Raw genomic sequence first — 25,336 nt, forward strand, 5'->3', positions numbered from 1 at the left:
GGAAATGCTCATTTGTTTCCACCTTGCCGGGGAGCAGGCCTGCACTCCTAACCCTGGGGATGACACCTGTGAGGACCCCTACCCAAAAGGGAAGCTGCCACCTGCTGATTCATGTTATCTCAAACCAGTTTCCGCGTGGCTTTCACAGACCCGGTCATGGAGCATAGAGAGTGCTGGGAGCTGGGCACAGCCACACAGAGTGAGAATCCAGGCGCCAGGATGTAGTTGCAGGAAAACATGGAAATACTTAACATGCATCAATCCAGAAAGGATGGATGACTGTGGAAGTCAGGAAGAATCACGTGACCAGAAAGCCTAATCCTTAATTTCATCATAGAACATATTTATAAAAAGAACAAACATAAAGATGCTGAATACCAGATGGAATCCTTTTGAAATTTCCTGGGAGGGCAGGGAGAGGGAAGGCATTGAAGCAATCACATCTGTGGGTGGGGGACCACCAAAGGTGAGGCATCTAATTTACTAGAAAATAGGATGCTAATTGTGCAGGAGGTCCAACTGGAGCTGAGGACCTGCTACCATGCTATGTGGTAGTGGCATCCAATCCTGCTCCTGTGGAACCTGAGAATGGATTTCTGGGAGGCTTAGATGGGGTTGGAATCAGGAATCTCTGCTCCTTCCCTCAAACCTTGCACCCTGATCCCCAAAAAGTACCATGCAAGGTGCAAACAGAATGTGTGGGCCACGTCGGTGGGGGGGCGGGCAGGGTTTGCTGGGGGGGCGTGGGATGCGAGGTGACCGGCAGGCACACACCTGTCGTTTTTGGTGGGGCAGCTCTCATTCCCGCCTTCTCGTCCAAAGACCATCCGAGCCCTCTGTGGGGGCTCCAGCAGCAGCACAGCCCAGGAGAACACTTCCCACAGACAGGGTGGCACAGCAGGAAAACCCGGGGCTCGAATCCAGCGCCCGTTGGCCTGGTGATGGCACCTCGTTTGAAGACGCTCTGATCTCTGAGGTCTTCTCCAGCACAGACATCCCTACAATCAGATGATTGAGTCTCTACAAAGCTTCCTTGAGCACAAAGTCACATCCACAAACTGGACCCTATTTATTCTGGGGAGTAGACTTCGTTCTCTCACACGTCCACAGACTGACTACTTACAATTTGTGGCCACAGTCCCATTGTTAGCCCAAAGTGAGGGCTATGGGTGTTCTCATCTTGGGAGACTGATCTGACCCGCTATTTTCCAAGTCTGAGAAGAGGGTCGCTTGGAGGCTTTGGACAGGAAATCCGTCCCTCCTTTGAAATCAGTTAGCATGGGAAACCTAATATAGAGCAAAAAGGGAGAAAAAAATATACTGTATTTTCCAAGTTGGGACAACTGGCATAAACTGGGGCTGATCTGGACACACCAGACGTACGGTCACTTCCTGCTGCCACATCACCCTATGTCCTTTGGCAGAATAACAAAATTAAAACATGCCTTTGTTTGGTCAGGACAACGTGTGCACAGCACCCTGAGACCTTCATGATGTGTGCATTTCTCCTACTGGCCACTACACTCTTCTTTCGACACATCTGCTGGGAGATACAAGAGCTACCCCGCCTTGCCTCTCGAGACGACACCTTTATAGACAGTTCACAGCAGTGTCAGCTGCCGCCTCCCAGGGGTTGAGCCAGCACTTCTGTTCAGCTCAGGAAATGATTTACAACAGAAGTCCCCTGGGGTAGGCTTCCTGCTGTGTCTTTGTCCTGAGGAGGTTGTACCCCCCACCCATTTAGATGTGTGAAAATGCCCCTTCTCAGAATTTACAAGGTACGGTGGCCCAGATCACCTCACATTATGAAAAGGGCTGAGAAAATGCCCTCGTGGATAACACTTTTTTTTTAAAGACTTTGTTTATTTGACAGAGAGACATAGCGAGAGAGGGAACACAAGAGGGGGAGTGGGAGAGGGAGAAGCAGGCTTCCCACTGAGCAGGGAGCCCGACTTGGGGCTCGATCCCAGAACCCGGGGATCATGACCTGAGCCGAAGGCAGACGCTTAACTACTGAGCCACCCAGGCGCCCCATGGACGACTTTTTTAAAAAAGATTTATTTATTTATTTGAGAGAGAGAGCAAGCAAGCAAGGGAAAGGGCAGAGGGAGAGAGAGAATCTCAAGCAGACTCCAAGCTGAGCGTGGAGCCCAACGTGGGGCTCCAGCCCACAACCCTGAGATCATGACCTGAGCCGAGATCACGAGTCGGACGCCCAACTGACTGAGCCACCCAGGAGCCCCATGAATGACTTTTTACAGACTCTCTGCTTTGCTGTAGGGAGGCTTGCTCAGCTCTCGGGATGACAGGAAATAGGAGACATTTGTGGGCAGGCGAGGAGTGATCAGCATTAAATAGTTGTCTGTACAACGAAACAGCTAGAGAATGCCCAGGTCACATTCCCACTGTAGGAATGCTTCCTTGAAGAAACGTTTTTAAAACCGGGGAATTAAAGCCGAAGCTGTATTCGTTATTTGCTTTACGACCTTGATCTCAGTGCCAGATCTCACTAAGCCTCAGTTTTCTCTTCTGTCGAGTTAGAATAAAAATAGTACACGCATCTCTTGGAGAGAAAATCAGATAATGTGCGCACAGCTCCGCTTGCACTGTGCAGAGCACGTTGTCAGGGCTTGGTAAGTGCCAGATGTTATTGCTGCATCACTTAATTACTTCCTCTGGAGAAAGCCCCCTAATGCACGTGACCTGCCCCTGCCTCTCTGCTATCTGTTCTCCAACTGCCCAACCCCTGCCTGCCCAGAGGAGCAAGAATCCACAGGCATCCTATCCCATGGGCCCCTATGTCTGATCATGTGGGACTTAGGGCTCTATGTCCCTCCTCAGTTATAGACTGGCCTCCAGCTCCCTGCATCCATACTTCCCCCAAATGTCCTCAGATACCTCAAAATCAACATATGCCAACCTGCAATCACCATTTTCCCTCCCCCAACCTGCTTGTTCTCCCTTTGATCTCCTTCAGAGAATGGCACCCCTGGCTTCCCATCACCCTGGCAGGACACCAGAATGTCACTCCTCGCCCTCCACAGTAGGCACCAGGTCTCCCAGGATCTCACGGTGCAGTCCTCTGCTCTGCTTCTCCCCACAGCCCCTGCCTAGCTGAGGCCCTGGTAGCGAGCCACGTGAGGACCCTGCCCGCCCCCCAACTCCAGGGCCTTCAAGCCTGCCTGCCGCGCCAGAGTTAGATCGCCAAGCTCGCTCATGTGGAGTTGAGACTGCACACACCCTAAACCCAAGCCTACCCCACAACTGTGGCAGGGGGTGAGGCTTCCTGCTACAGATGCAGGCTTTGGAGTCCTGCCTCTGTCCCTGTCCTGCTTCCCCCACCCCTGGCTGGTGGTGCCCCCTCAATGGGTCTCTTGCCCCCTCAATGGGTCTCTTGCTCATGAATCCTTGTCTCAGGGTCTGCTTCTGGGGCACCCGACCTTTGGCAGCCCCCAGCGTTTCTGGTCCAACCTATTTTGGTGGGCTCTTCGTTGCTTTTCCAGCTGCAAACATCTCTCCGCTGCATTATTTTTACCCTCTGTCTGCAATAGTGAAGAACATTTGACAATTCCTCCATTACAAATGAGCCAAGGTTCAAATGTTGTAGAATGATGCGTGCCAAAGTGTTCAGGGGTGAGGTGTCATAGAGGCTATAGCTTACACTCAATATACCAATAATCACTGGATCTAGATACCCCCACTACTCTTTCAAGTCTCCTATATATTTGTAATTAATAGAATGGGGAGGAGTTCAAAAGTCTCTACCCTAATCATGAAGGAAATGCAGATTGGAACTGAAATGAGGCACCACCTCACACTGGTTAGGATGGCCACAACCCCAAAACCAGGAAACACATGTCGGCGAGGACGTGGGGAAATTGGAACCCTTGTGCTGCTGGTGGGAACGTGAGATGCTGCAGCCACTGGGGGACATGGTTTGATGGTTGCTCAAAAAATTAAGCGTAGAATTATCATCTGATCCGGCACCTCCACTCCTGAGTGTATATCCAAAAGAATGGGGAGCAGGGTCCGGAGCAGACATGTGTACCCCCACGTTCACAGCAGCATCATTCACAAGGCTAAAACATGGCAACAGCCCAGGTGTCCACTGATGGAAGAATGGAAAATGAAATGTGGTCTAGATACCACGGAATATTACTCCGCCTTAAAAAGGAAGGAAAGTCTGACACAGGCTATAGCACGGATGAGTTTTGAGGACATTACGCTGCATGAAATAAGCCAGTCACAAAACGTTTGACACTGTATGAGTCCGCTTGTCTGCGGTCCCTGGAGTCATCAGATTCATAGAGACAGAAAGTAGAGGGTGGCTGCCAGGGGCTGGGGGCGGGGGACGGGGAGTCCACATGTACCGGGGTCCGAGTTTCAGTCTGACAGGATGCAAAGCGTTCTGGAGGTGGACATGGTGAGGGCTGCACATGAAATGAGTTTATGTAAGGCTACTGAACTGTACACTTAAAAATGGTTAAGATAGTATGGGGCGGGGCCTGGGTGGCTCAGTCGGTTGAGCCACGCTACTCTTGGTTTCAGCTTAGGTCATGATCTCAGGGTCATGAGATCGAGCCCTGAGTCGGGCTCCACGATCAGCGGGAAGTCTGCCTGAGATTCTCTCTCTCCCTCTCCCTCTGCCCCTTCTCCTCCCTCTGCCCTCTTTAAAAAAAAAAAAAAAGGTTAAGATAGTAAATTTTGTGTTATGTATATTTTATCATGATGAAATATTGGAAAACAAAGTCTCTTATATGCTCACAACTCGTTCCTGAGTTGTCTCCAGCCCAAGTCCTCAGCGCCGTTCCCACCCTACCCACCGACCTCACCCCTGAAGTTTATGGATTTCTAAGCCCTTCTGCGAAGTGCCCCTTACTTTTTCCGCTCTGGGAAAATCCAGCTTCCCTGAAACGCTCCGCCTTCCATTTCTCACCTGCTGATCCCACCCACGCTCCAGGGCCTCTTGGGAGGATGTCCTCCAGGAAGCTTCTGCGGCCATCACCCAGCCCTGGGTTCCTGCTGCTCGGAGCTGTGCAGTCTCTTTTCCCACCGCCTGCAGTCCCTTCAGGGTCAGCCACCACCCTGATGAGCATGGCTTCTGCTCGGCACTCAGTGCCTGCTGTGGGAGTGAGGAGTGCCCTGTCCGGGCGGGGGGTTAGGAAAGGGCACATTCGTTCATCTCCAATCACTGTGCGGAGCCCCTGGATTCTAATGGAATCCAATTCCATTTCTAATGGAAGTGGGTCGGGAGTAAAGGCAACTGCCTGATGTGCAGTCAGGCCTGAAGTGTCCCACCATGTTCCAGAAGGCCATAGTGATTTTGTTAAAACACTGCAGGGCTTTCAGACTTGTTGATAATCCGCTGGAGGCCATACCCCCCAGAGACCCCTTCTGTACTCTGGCCTCCCTGGTCCCTCCCCCAGCACCCCTAGATCTCCCCATCATCTAATGGGTAACCCCCAGCACAGCAGAGAGCCTCTGGAAACTGTCCTCAAGAAGGGCCCCATCTGATCCCCAGATGCCCATACCTTGCCTGTGATTATATATTTCGTGGTTAAAATTCCATTTGTGTTGATAGCTTCAGGTAAGAATAAACAAAAGAAGAGAATATAAGGACTGCCAGGACACCCACAAGTCCAGAACACGCTGGCCTGAGCCTCTCGGGGCCCCTTCATGGCAATTTGGCCCCGGGTGCTGGCAGATGAGTTTCCGGAACTCGAGCACGCCACGAGGAGGGTATGACGGCCCTGGCAAGAAGTAAAAGTGGGAGGCAGCCTCCTGGGCACAAAAGTGCTCTTGGCTCTAAGACCACGGGGAATGAATCGCACATGGCTTTGGAAAGATTTCTGCCAAGCGCCCACCTGGGACAGCTCTGACAAGGACCGTCTGGAATCAGTGTTGGGAGGAGCTCCCCAGCCCGGCCAAAGGGCAGACTGCTCTCCTGTCTTGAGCCGACCCTGCGGAGAGTCCACCTAGAACACATGCAGCATTTTTTCAGGTAATATCCAAGTGGAAGTTTTTTGTTTTTTTTTTTTCCCCAGCAACCCAGAAATGATACATACTTAGCATTTTAAGAAGGAGATCATCGCTGTTTACCTTCAAATACAGACACCCTGAGTAACTTCAGGCTGGTTTGGACATGCAGGATTTGAAGCAGAGAACAGTAAAGGTTTCAGGATTAATTAGGACAAGGAATCAGTGCAATTTTTCAGGTGCCGCGATATGGCCTTTCATGCTAATTGCTACACAGCCAAGGGGGTTGGGGGGCTGGGAGCTATTGCTGGTGTGAGTGGAATGACAAGTGTGCCCAGTGATCAATGCCACAGCCCACGGGAGGACGCATTCCCAGGTCTTCTATTGTTCATCCAGACCTCAGTTTGCTCAACAGGGCAGGACTGTGGGCGTCCATAGCTGTGGAAAGTCTGAGAGAGAAAGTACCCTTGGATGAATGAGGAATAAGCCGCACACACACACACACACACACACACACACACACCCTGCCAGACTTTGAGAGGTTCATGCCTCGATGTCGTATAAAAATAACAAATTAATGTGAAGATGGTTTGAGAAGTAGACATGGATTTCAGCTATGAGTGAGGGAATGAAAGTTGAAATTACTTACTGTAGGCTGAACTGGGTTCCCTTAAACACATACTGCTTTTCTGGGTAAAGAAGGGGCTATATTTTCATCTCGAGCAGGCGGCTTCGGATGAGATGAGCTTACGCTTTGGCAGGCGGACAGTCTATCAGCATTTAGCCGTGCGTGTATCTACACATCCTTGCTGATTTCATCTCATTTTGTTTTCTTAGAAGGAACTTCAAGCTGCTGCATGAAAACGACATGTTAGTGGTGGGAAAGAGCAACAAACCAAAAAAAGCCGTTTTCTCGCCTAGCTTTCAGTAGTGGAGACGGGTCCTATGGGTGTCTGAAAACTGTTTCTTCCTGCTTTGCTGGCAATCGGCACTATTGATCTATGTATTTGGAGGAGAAAAGCACTGACTTGAAAGGCTCCCTCCTGAATCCTGCTGTTGAACGGAACAGCACATGGCGAGAAGCAGAATGCGGTTGAGAGGAGGGGCCCCGGGCATTCCCTGCCCCTCACACGGGCCACCCCACAGGCCCTCGACCAGAAACTTCACCACCAGCTGCTTCACACTAAGAAGGCAGCATCACGTCTAGAAGGAAAGAGCCCCTTGCAAGTACTGCTCCGTGGCCTGGATGCATCTTCCAGGTGGTTTGTACGGACCGCGCAGAAGGCCCTCTGACAGGGACCCTGGGGGCGGGGGGCGCTGTTTAACACGCAGCTCTGTATTGTCCTTGGTGGTTCTTGGGGACACTTGGGCAACTTTCAATTTTCTCCTTAGAGTTTCTTGGCCATTTCAAAGTCCTGACTACTATCTCCATCCACATTCGAAGGACAGTGTGCTTGCCTGGGACACAGAGCTGGCCAGACGGTGGGCCCAAGAGCTCGGGGACACGCTGCTCGAACAGCTAGCCATTCTGCCCAGGTCTGTTGCCTCACCTAATGCCCCTCCTGCCCCTGGCCAGACATTTCCTCCTGCCATTCCTCTCTCTTCGACAATATTCTAGCTAGTATCTTGAGTTTTGTGGTCCCCTGAGCAAGAAAGTTCTGTGTCTCTAACTCAGCCAAGCCACACATGAGCTTAAGGCTTCTCTCCAGTTCCTTCCTGTGCTCCCCACCTCCTTTAGAGGCCCCGTCAGGGTCGGGAGCACAGCTCAAAGCCATGTTATCCATTCCGGGGGCCCCACATCTGGTTAGTGTCAACTTCTGACACCAATCCCTTTTCCCTGTTTCCTATCCCGGCCCCTTTCCCAACAGCCCCCTACCAGCTCTCTCTGCCCCTAGCCAGAGACTGTCCTTGACAATGCCGCTTACAAACGACTAAAGAATGTCCGCCAACAATGCCTCCCACATGCTAAGACTAGGTGTCCACCAGGATAAGTCTACTCCTCACACACATGTGCCTGTGTTTGCACACACATGCATACACCACTCACACCCAGCATATCCACCCACCCAACACATTCACCCAATACACACACACTCAACATGTTCATTCAAAACACACATAACTAACACATTCACACCCAACACGCTCACCTAATACACACACCCTGAACACACATACTCAACACTCACCCAACACACTTACCCAATGTACCTACATCCAACACCCTCATACTCAAGACACACCCAACACACTCACCTAACACATACACCCTGAACACGCATACCCAACACTCACCCAACACACTCACCCCACACGTTACCTAACACACACACTTCTAACACATTCATCCAACATACCTACCCAACACATACATACACCCAACACCCCACCCAACACAAATACACACGTGTAACACACACATCTAATACACACACATCCACCATGCACACACCACACATACACACACAAACACACACACTTAAAAACTCCTGTTAGCTCTTCATAATGTCCAGAGTGAAATGTCCGCCCTGGCTTGCAAAGCTTCCCACAGTTAACCCCCCTACTTATCTAGCTTTTCTCCCACTGGACCCCTGCTCCAGAGATGACACATTTAGGGACAATTTGGAATAAGCTCATCACTTGCAGTGGAAAAAAATTTTCAATGGAATATTTTGCGGTTGTTTACCTGTTCTGTAGACAACAACAAAAGCTACATACGTATATATTCACTTCTGCACATATACACACATGTAGAAATGCGAAATATAAAACATGTAATATATATGTGTATATGAAGAAGGAGAAATTGTCCAAATGCTGGTCTCTGTCGTTTTAAGTCGTTTTAAGTTTTGGAGTGGAGGCAGTGGTGAGGTTCTGTAGGATTCCGATGCTGATCCACCAGCTCACTGCTGGTGCCCATCACATCTCTTACCACAACTAGCTGTAATCCCACGTTTGCTTATCTGTCCCCAGGTGGATGGGTTTTCCGCAGACGGGGCCGGGGGCGGGGTGAGGGGGGAGGACGCATCTTCTTCATCAGTGTGTTCTCAGTGCTCAGCAGGGCACAAGCCAGTGGGGATCCCCTGCAATCTCTTATAATGAAAGAGGATCTGGAGAGCACTTTCATACTGGGTTGCAGGGAGCATGACAAGGGTGGTGCTCAGTGATGTGGGTGTGAGCCTCCATGAGCCTGCATTTGCAAATTTGTTAACTTTAAAAGGTAAGTTTCCAAAATCCTTCAGGCAAAGTGGTTTTTTTGGGATGTATGGTCTCCTTAAGCCAATCCATCCCACTGTAGACTCTTTGAAGACACTGAGGCAGGGGCAGGTCTAGTGGATATGGCTCGGATCCTATAATGGCAAATCACATCCGAGAAAGACCTACTTGCCCCCAAGTATTTTTCCCCTACTAAGCTTGTCATAGTGTCTGATTCATCCCTTCGCTTTGCAACTACGGTTCTCAACCCCGGCTACACATTTGAATCGCCTGAGGCACTCAGTCCTGACACTGGAAGCTCCCACCAAAGGTTCTGGTTGATGGTCTGGGGTGGGCGATCAGGATGGAGAACCCTCGCTAACGTACCAGGGCCACAGAGCTTTGTTTCTCAGCTCCCGACCGGTGTTATACCGTGTGGGGTTCCTACTGTTGAAGGTGCTGACGGCACCTGCTTCGACTTTCATTTTAAAAATAATTCATGAGGGCCGCCTGGGTGGCTCAGTCGGTTGAGCGACAGGCTCTTGATTTTGGCTCAGGGTCCTGAGATGGAGCCCCACGTTGGGCTCCATGCTGAGCGCAGAGTCTGCTTGAGATTCTCTCTCCCTCTGCTCCTCCACCCTGCTCAGGCTCTCTGTGTCTAAATAAATAAATCAGATCTTTAAAAAAAATAAAATAATAAATAAAGCAATTATTCAGAGATTTTTCCCTTTCCCACCTAACAACTTGCATTTTTAAGTCTTCGGGGAGTGAGCCCACCTGGTGGAGCATGGAAGCAGTGTTCAGATTTTGTCACTCTGTTTGCTGAGGACAGCTAGCCATGCTGGTGCTTGTGACGGCCACCAGATTTTACATTATTCTTCATCTTAGTTTGACATTGTTAAATTCACGCCCATAGTGGGCCGTTGGTTAAATAAAGCATTTGAAATACTGACTTTTAAATACAAGTGTATGAAGAAAATAATATTTCATAATCATTATGACATAATCATTCCTTAAATAAGGCTCAAAAATTCTACCAGTCACATTCATTGAATCAAAATTCTTAAAGGACATCAGTCTCTGGTATCTCAAAACCATTGTCCAATAGAGAAAATACAGGAACTATTTTACCCAATTGCTTTTCCATTTATGAAAAGAAAACTTAACCAAAGAAACACCCTTGGGGCACCTGAGTGGCTCAGTCGGTTAAGCGTCTGCCTTCGGCTCAGGTCATGATCTCAGGGTCCTGGGATCGAGTCCCACATGGGGCTCCCTGCTCAGCGGGAAGTCTGCTTCTCCCTCTGCCTCTCGTGTTCTCTTTCTCTCTCTCAAATAAATAAATAAAATCTAAAAAAAAAAAAGAAAACATCCTCTCTTTTATCATTTTGAAACAAAATATGAAAATGATTTTTAAAAAAAGTTTATGTTCTACTTTTGATGTCCATAACATGACTAACTTTCAAGCTGCATTTTAATATTTGTTGTTTGCCCAAACCAAATACAATATAACAGGTCATTTTAAAAATTAAGTCTGTCAGGGTGCCTGGGTGGCTCAGTTGGTTGGGTGTCCAACTCTTGATTTCCGCTCAGGTCATGATTTCAGGGTCGTGAAATGGAGCCCTACATTGGGCTCCACGCTGAGCGTGGAATCTGCTTGAGATTCTCTCTCTCTTCTCCCTCTGCCCCACCCCTGCTTGTGAGTGCTCTCTCTCTCTCTCTGTAAAAAAAAAAAAAATTGTCAACAAATTGTTGACATATGACTTTCTCATATAAAATGAAAGCATATTAAATAGCACAAGCCACTCATTAAGTGAGAAAAATAAAATGCACCTTATAAATTGTGAGCATTACTATTACATTAGAAATACTTTATGACAACCTTTGATATCAGATTGATCTAAAATAAGATAATAAATGAGAATAGCTTTTAGTCAAAGTCATGCAAAAATAATAAAATTATTTTTCTTATTTTTGAAAGAGGTCTTCAGATTATACATTATAAGAAAGAGGTGCAGGGCGCCTGGGTGGCTCAGTCAGTTAAGTGTCCTCTCCTGATTTCCGCTCAACTCATGATCTCAGGGTTGTGGGATCGAGCCCCTGAGTCTGGCTCCTGTTTAAGATTCTCTTTCTCCCTCTGCCCCTCCCTACCCCTCCTCCTTCTCCCCCCCAAAATAAAAAAAAGAAAAGAAAAAGAAGGAGTTGCATGAGTGAAAAACTTTGGGGAAATGGCATCTTTTCTCCAACTTGATTATTAAAATCATCCTGGAGCTTGTCGAATAAAGAGACTCCTGGTCGCCACCTCCAGACCCACGAATCAACTTTCAAGAGATGCTGGGGCCCCTCAATTTTATACGCACCCCAGATGATTCTGATGATGAGCCTGGTGTAGGAAACACCCATCTTGTCAGAAAGCAGTTTCTCGAGGCAAAAAGAAGCCAGAAAATCAAAGGCGTCAGCTGGCAGAACACAATTGGCAGAAGGCGTCCAGATCTGCACATGGTCCTGCCCTGGAAGATCTTAGAAAGCTGGAGCGAAGGCAGGAAGACATTGAAGGGATAGATCCAGGATTTGGTGAGGATTAAAGCTGCAGGTTATTGCAAAGCCAGCAGATCCAATTACTTGTCTCAGTACTGTCTCTTACCGTGGGACCTCGGGAAAGTCTCTTGCCTCATGTTCCTCGCCTGGATGATGAAGATTAAAAAAACAAAAACAAAAACAAAAAAAACCAACCTCCTAGGATTGTGGCAAGGGTTCAAAGAAATTATCCAGGCAAGGCATTTGGCCCCAAAGCAGCCCCAACCTAAGTAGAGAAGCCAAAGAGAGGCTGGGGAATGACTTTGAAGAATGATTTTGACTGTCTTTGACCTGTCTCAGCAAAATTATTATTATATTCTTTGAAACTGTAACTTGTCCATTGTCCTATTCTTTTAGGGGTGGACAGTCTATTCATAATCAGTCTGGGACCCCATGCCATTTCATTCAATAGTTGAACGCTGTCTCCAAGCCTGGAAATGATTCTTCAGGGCAATCGAGTTAGAGCATCTTGGTGAAGGAGGTTAACAATGCTGCGTTTTGAAAGTAGTTTCTGCAAGGTTCTCCCGGTGAAGATGAAGGTTCTGGAAAGGGAGTTTTACAACGCCCACCTCCGCTGAACAAGCAAAGTAGCTAGGCTGGGAGGTGGGGGCTGCGTATGCTGAGATCTTTGATATATTTCTCACCACAAAGCATTCTTTTATTTAACATCTTTCAGAGATGAAAATGTAATTGTTAGCTAGGCTTACAAATTGGAGGTCCTATTCTAAAGCCTGCAGACTAACTCACTGGAAGCATACGGGCTGGTAATGAGATTAGAGACTCAGCTCTCAGATCCCACAGACTAAAATACATATTCAGGAAGCCGGAGATGGGGTCCCAGAGTGGACCAAAAATATGTTATGCAAATACAATGTGTCTGTATTAGTTTGGGAAGTAATGAAAAAATAGAAAGTTATCTTGAGACCTTTCTTTTCCTCAAAGAAAAGCTGTGGCGGGTTCAGAATTGCTCCCTCCCCACTCTCCCCCCCCCCCCACCAAGAGGAAGTTTCATCTCTGGGCCCTGGCTGGCTCTGCAGAGCATGGATGGGTAGCTCTGGGAAGGCACATGCAGATGAAGCCCCACCTGACTGCTGACAGGCACAGGACCTGAAGCAGTAAAGTGAAAAACTGAGGTTTGCAGAAAGGGAGGTGGGTGGGGGGATGGGGTAACTGGATGATGGGCATTAAGGAGGGCACGTCTTTTACACAACTGAGTGTCATACACAGCTGATGAATCATTGGCTAATTGAATTTAAATAAAATAAATAAATAAATAATAAAAATCTCTAAAAAAGAAGGTGGCTGTGTAGGTATAGAATATTCTGGAAGGAAGCTCAATTCAAGTGATAATGGTTGCTTAAGGTGGGAGAAATTTGGGGATGGGGAGGGGGGGTCAGGGAAGACAGAGGGAATTACTTTCCATGTGTTCCCTTTTTCACTGCTTAATTTTCTTACCATTGCATGTATTAACTTTGTTTTACACTTTTTGCATCAACTTTTTAAAAATAATTTTTAGAAAGAATTATTTAAGATGATGAAGGATTATCCTTTGCTTGACAGGAAATCAAGCAAAGGATATCATATGGTTCCTGACAATAAAACCTAGACAGTGTCTGACTTTGGTAGTTCTTAAAAATGATTATTAGTTGAGAGGTGCTTGGGTGGCTCAATTGGTTAAGCAGCTGCCTTTGGCTCGGGTTATGATCTCAGGGTCCTGGGATCGAGCCCCGCCACCAGCAGCAGGCTCCCTCCTCAGCAGGGATTCTGCTTCTTCCTCTCCCTCTGCCCTTCCCTCCCACTGCTTGTGCTTTCTCTCTCTCAAATAAATAAATAAAATCTTTTTTAAAAAAAAGCAGGGTAAAGAATGAAGTGATTATTTTCATCTTTATCCCTTGCAGCTGGGCATGGCTACTCTCGATCCATTGTTAGAATTCATTGTGTGTTCATATCTCTCCCTTCCTTTCAGACACAACGCTCTTAACTGCTACAAATTATTAGCATATTTCATCAAAAGTTCTTACAGCAGAAGTATGCCACATGCTGATAATTCTTTTCATCAGAAGAATGAAATGGGAAGTTTGGGACATTGCTATTCATTAAGTTACATATCCATAGCTTCTCTCGTTGATGAGCTTTTCCCCTAGTCCATAGGCTAAGGAAATTCAGGACAAGAAATATGTATGTGAATGTGATAAAGAGAAAATGAGAACATCAGAAACTAGTGATGTACTATATGTTGGCTAATTGAATTTAAATAAAATAAAGAAATAAATTTTTTGTTTATTTAAATAATAAATTTAATTTTATTTATTTAATTTATTATTAAAAATAAATTTTATTTATTTAAATAAAAAATTTAATTTGTCAATTAAGTTGAGAAATCTAATGTGCTGTTTTAAATTTACTAGAGAGGTCTAACCCAGGGGCCTCCTCTCAAAATGTAAACTCAATCTGTACGTGAGCTCATTACCACAGAGCATGTGTACCTTAAAATAAGTGAGAAAATTGGTGCAGAAGTAAACGGTCTGATGGCTGGGGGAGTGTAGAAAAAAAAAATCCCAATACTTATTTTCCAGGTAGCAGTCTATAGAAGGTAGAGAGAGCAGAGCTACCTACCTACTAAATTCAAAATACCATCCTAAAGAGCTCACATGGATTAGAGTCAGGGAGGAGGCAGGTATTGCTCACGTTATGGCACAGATTTCTTCTTCCTGAAAATTAAACAGTGGTGGAATTAAAAATTGATATATGAACTTATCAGAGGTACCAGATGACCAGCTTCTAGAAAATCAACTTTCTTTTCTCTCAGTCCCCAAGAGCCGGTAGTAATTCATGATCTCTTAGGCTAACAAATGTCAATTGAAAAAGTATAAATGAAAACCCTGACCACCTGGTGACTCCTCAGGGCCCAGAGGAATTGTTGATCTTTCATAAAGAAGCAGCCAAAAATACAGAAGAGTTCCACACACACATATTGGTGCTCTTCTCACTTGCTTTTCCACCTGGCAATAAAAAATCTGTGGAATGAAGGAATGAATGAGTGGTAAAAGAATGGGAATGTGGGCCAAGAGGGACTTTCACAGGGAGAGGAGAGGGTTGGGTGAATATATTTTAAGAAATTAAATTGGAAGAGTGAAAGGAGTTTATACATGCAAAAAAAAAAAAATAAGTGGTTAATTGGATAAATAGTCATAGGTTTTGAACCTGGATTTATAACCAGCAAACTGAAAAACAAACAAGCAAACAAAAAAACCTCCTCTTAAGATCACCAATAAAGTGAGAGAGACACTTAGAAGTTTCATTTCCTTAGGAAGTGTGCTCCTTCATACCACATCCACATAGAAACTTATTCTTAAGGATTTTCCACCATTTTGTTGTTACACTGAAGAACCCAGGAGACCACCACATCCTGGATCAGGAGGACCCTCCCTCTTTTCCCTCTCTCCTGCTCACTACCCCCACTAAAAGAATTAGGTATTAATCCTTTCTTTGATATAAGGGTTCCGGGAAGTGCCTCCCGTCTCGGAACCAGTTCAGAGGAGAAGTCCAGCTATTAAGGAATAAACCTTGCAGGCAGGAGGTGTTTGAGCTTGCAAGAAGACAGGGCAAGCTTCCTATACAATAGAATATCTAATTTTGGATAATTTGGAATATGCATAAATATTTTTACCCACCTTATTAAAATGCTTTTAGTTCTATATTTGTATGTGACAGTTAAATGGTGTAAAAAATGGCCTGAATAATACACTTAGTCCTATTTGCCTTCCTGAAGCTTCTCACTGGAACAGGGTATTACCAGATTCAGAGTCATTTTTCCCTGGACAATCACCCTTATACCTCATGAACCGAAATGAACGGCCAGAGCAATAGGGAAGTGAAATAATTTGGATATGCTCCGCTTCTACCTAATATTCTTAGCTATTAATATCATTCTTTTATTCGTGGTGTTGGAAGCCACTTCAAACCCTTTTCGGAATGAAATAGTTATAATAAATAATGGAACAATATGTGTGTGGCTGCATTCAAGGAATAATCACATTGCTTCAACATGGGACTTAAATTCATTGGAATTAATTTGAAAACACTCTCCTCAACTCCATTTTCCCTCAGTTCGAAAAACACTGACGACATGTCAAAACCCGTTTCCTGGAAGTGACCAAAAGCACCCAATTTAATCACCAAGAGCTATTACCATTGAATATAAAATTATAGAAAGGCCTCTGAAGACTAGACCGTGCTTACATTTCAGGAGGGTGTGGTTATGGGTGTGAAATGTGTGGTTAACCCGTAACCCTTGGTTGTTTGCCCCAAGCATGCCCACGCAGCAACCCCTGGGGGGCCAGCTGGTGCACCAGCAAACCAGGAAAACAATCTCACTTACTATTACACTGTTATCTGCTGACACTGAACTTGGAGATTTAGGAGTATAATCAGAATCAAAGGAGATGCCAGTCTGCTGAACTTGAAAATAGGTTATTAACAAAAAGCAAAACCTACCAGAGTAGTCTGCAATTGCTTAGCTTCTAAACTACAGCTGTAGCCCAAAATTGGTCTTCAGAGCTAGCCTTGGTTCTTTGGAATGTATGTAATTTGGGGGGCTGGTGGTGGATAGTCCCTCCAGCATATACTTCCCACACATACATGCTCTTCTTGCTTGGAAGTTTAATGTAAGTGTTATAACAACTTCACAAAAATTTGAGTAAGGAGGAAGCAAACATTCCAGAAGCTATTCTTAGCTCCTTTTCAATCATTGGCCTGAATTGGAGGTTTTTTGGAAAGCAGTGCTCTGCCCATCTCTTTAAAAATTTACTTACTTGTTTTTTCAGTCTTATGACTTCTGCTCTGGGCAAACTGAAGCCAGGTCATTTTGAATGTTTGAGTTAAAGAGCCCTTGGGAAAAGAAACTTCCATTATTTTCCTGTCTGGGTAAGTGCCAGAACAATCCATTGTAAAACTAATACAAATGTACTTACTTCTATAAAAGTCAACTCCTTGAACCAAGACACCGGCATGTGCTGTGTTGCTCTGAGCTTTTTTCTGATTTCAGTTCACTGAGCCCTTTATGCCTGGGCAGAATTTAAGCCCCATTGGTGAGGTCTTCACAGTCATGGGATAACGTATAGGAGAAATTTGACAATTAGCTGAAATACCTGGACTGGTCAGACAATTAAGTAATTTGGATTGCTACTTGAAAGTACATATTCTGGCCAGATGGAGAGAAGGAGAGAAGGGTAAAAGCAGAGGCTTTCATCAATATGGCCATACCTGCATTGAACAAATCTGGGGATGAAAAGATGAATATGCACAAAAGCCAAAAGGAAAATCAGCATGTGATTATTTGCTTTAGAAAGGAAGGTCACCTGAGACTCTTTAAAGCTCTCTTGATTTGCAGCAAGATGTCTTCAAACATTATCTTGATGTAAATTTTCCCCCATTTCTTAGACTAACCCTCAAGAAGCTAGAACTGTTGTGTCGAGAAGGCAAAGAGAAATAAACAAGGGTTTCCCACCCCAGAATGATGCTCTTGAGATTCCGAAAGGAAGGCCACAGAGGGGCAGGAAATAAGAGATTATGCCCTGGAAGGGAAGGAAAGGAGGAATCTAAGTCGCCTGGGGTGTATGGCAGGGAACATGGCGGCAGGAGTGCTCTTGGCCACGGGTGGGAAAAAAATTGGGAGTGGAGAGGACCACCTGGCAGGCAGCAACAGGCTACTGCCTGGAAGCCAAGTCACACCTGCAGAGGTGAGTGGCAAGGAGTTGTTCTACCTGTCCTCATCGGGCCAGGACCCTCATGGACCCCTGCAGGCCCACTGCCAATGGACAGAATGCCCATCTCTCCACACATCTGCTGAGCCCCAGAATTGCTTCATATTTCCTCCCTTGAATGGCATGAGCCATATAATTCCCCCCAACAGAGAGTGGGTCCTTGTTACTCAGCCATGCTCTGGGGACAAATTCAAGGCCCTGTATGTGGGTGAGGTTGAGTAGAAAAATATCACCCCCATTACAAACGCCTGCTCATTCTAATCAAATTTATGGAAATTGAGTCAATCTAATCTTTTCAGAAGATCTCTTCTTCTTGAGTAGGAGCCCTTGCTCACCTCACCTACATGTCTCATGGCTGATGTGTTAGATTGAAAAGGCACTAAATGGACAAGGTGTTGGGTAGACAGATATGAGCACATATCAAATGGAGTAAACCTGACCCAACTCTTTCCCCATAATTTCCTGAATGAGCCTAAAGTGCCCCAATCTCCTTTTCATTCACTCATAGAAGAAAATGTTTACCCAGTACCAATCTAGAGTCTCTCTGTTACGTCATTCAACTAATGCAGGTGCATTCAGGGCAATATTTCTACCCTCAGAAGCATTAATAATTGTACAATCAACATTCACTACAGTGAAATGATCATTAAAGTCCCTTTTAGCCAGCAGGTGAAATGATTCTATTAAAGTCTGTTGAATATCTAACTTGGGGAACTTGGGTATAAAATGCAATATTCTGGACTTAATTTGGGGGGAGGATTCTTGTGTCCTATGGTGATGGTGGTGTAGGACACCCAACAAGCCTGGGTGTCTCGGGACTAAGGAGCCTTGAAATATGGCTGTCCCCACTCTCTTCATCACCTCATGCATAACTGTAAGTTACACACAAGATGCCGGATTGTTTGTGCTTTTTCCTTGACTTTTAACTCAGTGAATAGGAACTACTCTGGGACTAATTTTAATGTGTTTGATAAAAATCCTTGCCCACTGATGCTTATACACAATCTGAGCCTTAATATCACTTTGAGAATATCAGCAGAAATAAATGGTTTCTGAAGGCAAGAAAACAGGACTTTTCCCCTCTCTTCTTGTTAATTTATGACTTACTGATTTGAAATCACATTTAGATTATCTAGGTACTATAAAGGAGTAGAAATGAAAATATATTCTCCCTCTCCGATTTTTTCTTGTGAAAATTTTCAAATATTCAAAAAAGTTGAAAGAATAAAATAGTGTAATAAACACTGCAATCCTTTACTTGGATTCAATAATTATTAACATTTTGCTGTATTCACTTCATCTATCCATCCATTTATGTATTTATTGTGGAGCCAACTGAAAGCTAATTCTTAACATTATGTCACATCATTACTAAGGACTATGGCATGCAGAGCCTAAAAACAAGGTTATTTTCATTACAAAATACCATTATTACACTTACGAGAATAAACAAAAATTCTGGAATACCATTTAATATCCTGTGCATAGTCTTTTTCCAATGGTCTAACACTTATTCTTTATGCTCATTATAGAGCTTTGTTTTGATGTACCAGAGGTGACCTTATCAACACTCGGTTCACGCTGTTGGCAGAAAGCATGGCTTATGAGACTGTTCTAATACCCAAATTCTCATTTGTGGTAAACATACTCCAAACTCAATTACTTGAAGGCATCTTTTATTTGACAATGAAGTCAGCCTGGTGGGATCACTGATAATCCATGTTGGTTATCTGTCTGTATGTACAGACATGCAACAATTACTACATGCTGCTTTGAAATTCTCCCAGACCCAAATCACCACGGCCCAGCCCGAGGGTAGACAACCCCGGGGTCTTGACCATTCTTTTGTTCACACAGTAAAGCAGCTTCTGGGCTATAGGCAATTTTAGCGGCAGATCCTCCTTGCCCTACAACCATGTAAAGCTGGAATGCTCCGGAGACATCACAGTTATGAGGATTAACCAGATCCAGACAAGAAATCTGTCCTGTTGATTGAGAGCATATCCATGCGCTTTGAAAAAAAAAAAGTACCAACTGAGCATCAGATAGTAGGATGGACCTTCTCTCATGTACAAAATGCCTGCACTCTGTCCCTGGCCAGAGTCAGAACCTTAGCCATCCATAGCTCTCAGAAGTTTTACTTGCCAGGGAGGGGACAGATCATGTGGTGTGCTCTGAAGAAAAAGAAAACACCAGAAGGAGCTAATGATGGGCGGAAGCCTCATGCTTTTTTGGTAGGGTGGCCGGGGCTGGCCCCTCGGATAAGGGGGTAGATTTGGGTAGAGACCAGGGAGGGAGGGAGCCCTCGGGGAGGACATGGGCAGCTTCATGCCCAGGCAGCAGTAACTGAAGGACTGCAGTGGTCTGCCTGGCTTATCTGTGGGGGAGCAGACTGAGGGAGGGGGAGAATGGCAGGGGATAAGCTGCAGGGCTGGGGGGTAGGGGTCTGGGGGCATAGGGTGATGCAGCATGTCCTGTAGGGGTCTTGGAGGACAGGCTGCGTTTTGGAGTTTAACTCCGAGATTGGAAGCCATTTACAATCCGCATTTGGTAACCGAATAAGGTTCTGTGGCCTGTGTATCTATGTAACAAATTTCCTTTGCTCCTTTTTCTCTTCTACCATATTTTTTTAGGCTTTCAGTTGTAATTCATGCATTTTTTATTGTATATATAATTTGGCAAGTCATCTTAAATCTTTCATGGACTCAAACAATACATATCTATATCTGTATATTATCTACCTAAACAGTAAAGATTTTAAAATTATATTACCTGTTTGGGGCTAACATTGCTGGTTAATATGAGCAGCGATGTTGGCTCAAAACGGTAAGAACAAAGTTCAGGCACGGAAATTTTATTTCTATTCAGAATACAGAATCCTAGTAGTAACCATGATCCTTTATTTAATCTAGCCATTCAAAGAGGCCTGACATCTGTCCTAATATAATAGATAGCCCTCATATAAATATTATGCGCAGTCACTGTATCTCAGGCTACAATGTCCATCCATTAATATTCCCCCTTTGATCTTGAAACTTTCCTTATGTTTCCTGTATAGTTTCCACAAACTGGCTTACTAATTCTGCTCAGGGTAGCCTATAGAAAACAGCTTGAGTGGATGTTTCAATGAGCTAATAAATGTGAAAACAGCATTTATCTTCAAACCAGAAAATCATGTTGATTCACCTCATATATTCATGCATTTGTACCAATGGGTAAAACAGAGCGGGTCGGGGGAAGAGGTACAAATATTTTGCCTGTCCACAGGCTATTTGCTGAATCACCTCACACAGGTTATCATCTAAGAATATTTACTGAATGCCAGTAATTAAAAAGTGTGAACTCCATCAGGCTTTACTAATGGGATTATTTAGTGCTGTGACTAACGCTGATAGCCCCCCCCCCTTTTTTTTCCAAGATTTTGTTTATTTATTTGAGAGAGAGAAAGAGAGAGCAGGAGCCCGGGGCGGGGGTGCAGAGGGAGAAGGAGAGGGACAAGCAGACAAGCAGGCTCCCCGCTGAGCACAGAGCCCAACTCAGGACTCAGTCCCAGGACCCTGAGATCATGACCTGAGCCAAAAGCAGATGCTTAACCGAAACACTCAGGTGCCCTAAAAGATGATAGTCTTTTTTTTTTTTTTTAAGATTTTTATTTATTTGACAGAGAAAGAGCACACAAGCAGGGGAAGCGGCAGGCAGAGGGAGAGGGAGAAGCAGGCTCCCCTGCTAAACAGGGAGCCCGATGCGGGGCTTGATCCCAGGACCTGGGGATCACGACCTGAGCTGAAGGCAGCCGCTTAACCGACTGAGCCACCCAGGAGCCCTAAAAGTTGATAGTCTTAAACAGTCTTGGGTTTTCACTGATTTTTCAGAGTGTTCTGCTCAAAAATGGCAACTTTAGGCAAGCACCTTGGCAGTAGCAATGAATGAAGTCTGTTATCTAGGTTCGAAGTAAAGAAATTCCATCCTCAGAAAAGGGATAGCTTGACACAATATTTAGTTTGGCAGTAAAAGCAAAGCTGAGGTCAGCAGTGTAGGGGCTGAAGGCAGGCCACCCCAAAATGTACGATTTTTTTTTTTAAAGATTTTATTTATTTATTTGACAGAGAGAGAGATAGCGAGAGCAGGAACACAAGCAGGGGGAGTGGGAGTGGGAGAGGGAGAAGCAGGTTTCCTGCCAAGCAGGGAGCCCGATGTGGGACACTATCCCAGGACCCTGGGATCATGACCTGAGCCGAAGGCAGACACTTAACAACTGAGCCACCCAGGCGCCCAAAATGTGCGATTTTAAGTAAAAGTTATTTAACAGACAGCCTGTGTGAGGACTTTCAGACCCTCCTCTCTCTCCCCGCAAGCAGGAAATAAATCTCCGATGGGAGAGGTACCCTCCCTATACCAGAAGGTAAAGAGACATCCTTACCTCCGGAGAGAGGGAATTCAGGGCTGAGAAGACTGTATAAAGAACACTTGTTACGTTTTACTAATTTACTGCCCAGCCCAAATTCTGTTTAGAATGTCTTGCTGATTGTGGGGCGCCTGGGTGGCTCAGTCAGTTAAGCATCTGACTTCAGTTCAGGTCATGATCCCGGGGTCCTGGGATTGAGCTCAGGTTTTGTGCTCAGCAGGGAGTCTGCTTCTCCCTCTCCCTCTGCCCCTCCCCCCCACTCGTGAGCACTCTCTCTCTCTCCCTCTCTCAAATAAATAAATCTTAAAAAAAAAATTCTTACTAATTAAAGCTCCCAAAGTTAAGTTTTCTTTGTCTTGTCAATTCCTCACAGATTTATTGTCTCTTTGTCTAAAAATAGATTTTATTTTTTTTATTTTTATTTTTTTTTATTTATTTGAGAGAGAGAATGAGATAGAGCATGAGAGGGGGGAGGGTCAGAGGGAGAAGCAGACTCCCTGCCGGGCAGGGAGCCCGATGCGGGACTCGATCCCGGGACTCCAGGATCACGACCTGAGCCGAAGGCAGTCGCTTAACCAACTGAGCCACCCAGGCACCCCAAAAATAGAATTTTATTATTGGGCCTCCATGCACATTTAATAAAACGTCGGGGGTTTTTCTTCTGCTAATTTGCTCATGTAATTTTAATTCTTAGTCCAGCTGGAAGACCTCAAAAGAGAGAGGGAGAATTTTTTCCTTCACCACTCTACTAATAAGATTAAGATCCCTTGGGGGTAACAAGGGTGAGAGGGACTACATGGATAAAAAGACAGATTCAGAGAGATTTGAGGCCTGAGCAAGCCTCCCAGTACTCATCTGCAGTCTGACCTTCCTTCGTAGTCAGGAAACGGATACACTAGGAACACAGCTAGCTGAGTGTCTGCAGTGACAAAGGAGAGGTGACCACGTACACAGTACAAGAAAGAATCTGCTTAGATGAACTTGAACTTTTAAATGACCTTAGATTTACTGAAGTTATGCCTGATTGCTGCATGAAATCTGGAAAACATAAAAGTGCACAAAAGAAAATAAAATCCCATTCCTGAGAGATTGTCATCATGAACAATTTGGTCTGTCCCTTTTTAAAATGGTTCGATGCCCGGGGTTTGATGATACATGATGACACTTCCCAAATGTCTAATTGTCAGAAATCAAGGGATGGCATTTTGGTGGGAAGAACAGTGTTGGCTCTCTGGCTCATTCAGTCATTCCACAGGTATTGAGTGAGCATTCCTCAGGTGCCAGGCCCTGTGCTGGGCATTGGGTAGGGAAATATGAACGAGACAGTTATACTTCATCCCTGTCCCCAGGGAGATTACATTCTCTCCAGGAAAACAGGACTTTTAGTTACGATTAGGAATCAAGGCAGGCATTATGAAATTGTACAACGGTGTCTCCTGACATTTCCCAGACTCACTTTGTCTGGTTTATGCTAGAATTAGGCTTGCTACCCGGAGGGGCCTGCAGACGGTGAACACTGGCATCTCCTGGGCAATTGTCAGAGATGCAGACTCTCAGGCCCATCCAGACCTAATGAATCAAGATCTGCTTCTCAACAAGCTCCCCGGGGATTCATAGGCACATTAGGGTTTGAGAAGCACTGGTTGAAAGGGTGAGTGGGAATCAGCAGGCCTAGGCAGGTGGTGGAGAGCATGGGGAAGTCCTGTCGGGCCCGTGAGGGGGCACTGGGTAGAGGCGCCTGGCACTTGGAGATGGTGAAGGCAGGCCAATGTGGATGGACCAAGGCCAGACAGAGGCTGGTGGGATGAGCAAGGGAGACCCTCAGTTTGGGGCTAGCTATGGGTTGGCACCACTTTAGATCCTCTTGGAGCCTGCAGTTTCCTCATCGGCCAAGGGACCATTATCCTCCCCACCCCCTATCGCTGGGGGCTGTTGGGAAGATCAGATCAGTTAATGTTCATACTGTAACATACTGCAAATGTTCAGAGCTGTAGGCCCTCTCACTGCTCTTCTTTAGAAGAAAAACAGAGAAGAGCTATGGTCTGCAGGATGCTCCCCGAATTTCCTTACCGTGTCTGGAACTGGGGAGGTGAAACTGAAAAGTAAATCCTGGTGCTGATGTGAACAGTTTATCAAAGGCATCCCAAGCAGCAGTGACGAAAAAAGACTCTTTAGCTGTGATTTTGCATACTGGTGGATGTAGAGTGTTAGGAGGGGGGGGTTAGACATGGTGGAACCTGTGGGGTTAGGGCTGCCCTGGGGCCAGGACTGCCTCCCCCATCCCCATCTCACTTTCTGGCATGAGCCCCCGCTTCCTATGGTGTTGTTGGATGCAGAAGGAGTGTGACACAGAGGGCCACCCAGAGAAGTGGCTACCAACCTCTGCACAGTTTTTCTGTTAACGGTGAGGTCTAGAAAGGATAGAACTTAAAACAAAGCAAAACAAAACAACAACAACAACAACAAGCCAAAACAAAGCAAATGCAGAAGAGAAACAGAGAGGTACCTGGGTGACTCAGTCGGTTAAGCGTCTGCCTTCGGCTCAGGTCATGATCCCAGGGTTCCGGGGATTGAGTCCGGAGTCGGGCTCCCTACTCAGCTGGGAGGAGCTTCTCCCTCTCCTTCTGCCCCTCCCTCCTGCTTGTGTGCGCTCTCTCTCTCTCAAATAAATAAAATCTTAAGAAAAAAAAAGAAGAAGAGAAACAGAGAAACAAACATCACTTCAAAAGTAAAGGCCTTGAATTTTATTGACTCTTATCAATCAGATGGACATATCAGGTTTCCCAGGCTCTCACCTACACCACGGCTCTCCCTCTCTTGTACCTGTGTAACTCTGCACCAGGCTGGGAAGATGCGCAGGTGAACCCAAGAGCTCCTCTTCGTTCTCCGTTTCACATTCTATCACGTCAGCACAGGCCCTGAGCGGGCTACTCAGCTTCATTTACAGCCTGAAACCGCTCCTCCTCCTCTGTGTCTGGTCCTCACGTTTATAACCCACAGGCCCGCAAAGGTGTCCATGACACACTTTCTGCCATCTACCACGTTATTTGTCCTTGTGGCAGACATGGGCTTTTCAAAGTTCTTGTTTACAATTCCTCATTCACAGAAAAGAAAGTCCAGGACAAGAAAGTTCAAGTGAGCAGTTTGAGATTCAACAGCTGGAGTCCGTCAGGGGCTGGGCAGGACCAGGAGTCAGAAGTTTTGGTACTTGTTTCCGAGATTTTTTTTCATCATCATCATTAGATAATATTTAAGTAACAGAGAAATACTAAGAAGGAAATCTCGGGGCGCCTGGGTGGCTCCGTCGGTTAAGCATCTACGTTTGGCTCAGGTCATGATCTCAGGGTCCTGGCATCGAGTCCTGGGTTGGGCTCCCTGCTCAGTGGGGAATCTGCTTCCCCCTCTCCCTTTGCCCCCCCCC

General features: G+C 45.7%; 1 long non-coding RNA gene across 1 annotated transcript; it reads right to left on the reverse strand.

Annotated features, from left to right (window-relative positions):
• Positions 1–19,124: 19,124 nt before the first annotated feature.
• LOC145722823 (uncharacterized) lies at positions 19,125–25,294 on the reverse strand. The gene is made up of 3 exons (XR_014147389.1): positions 24,422–25,294; positions 22,783–22,953; positions 19,125–19,521 (listed from the first exon to the last, which is right to left on the reverse strand). It is a non-coding gene; the product is annotated as an uncharacterized LOC145722823 (long non-coding RNA).
• Positions 25,295–25,336: the final 42 nt, after the last annotated feature.

The sequence above is a fragment of the Leptonychotes weddellii genome, chromosome 8 (assembly GCF_054177405.1).
Source record: "Leptonychotes weddellii isolate Sample4059 chromosome 8, ASM5417740v2, whole genome shotgun sequence".
In the NCBI taxonomy this organism is placed as follows: domain Eukaryota; kingdom Metazoa; phylum Chordata; class Mammalia; order Carnivora; family Phocidae; genus Leptonychotes; species Leptonychotes weddellii.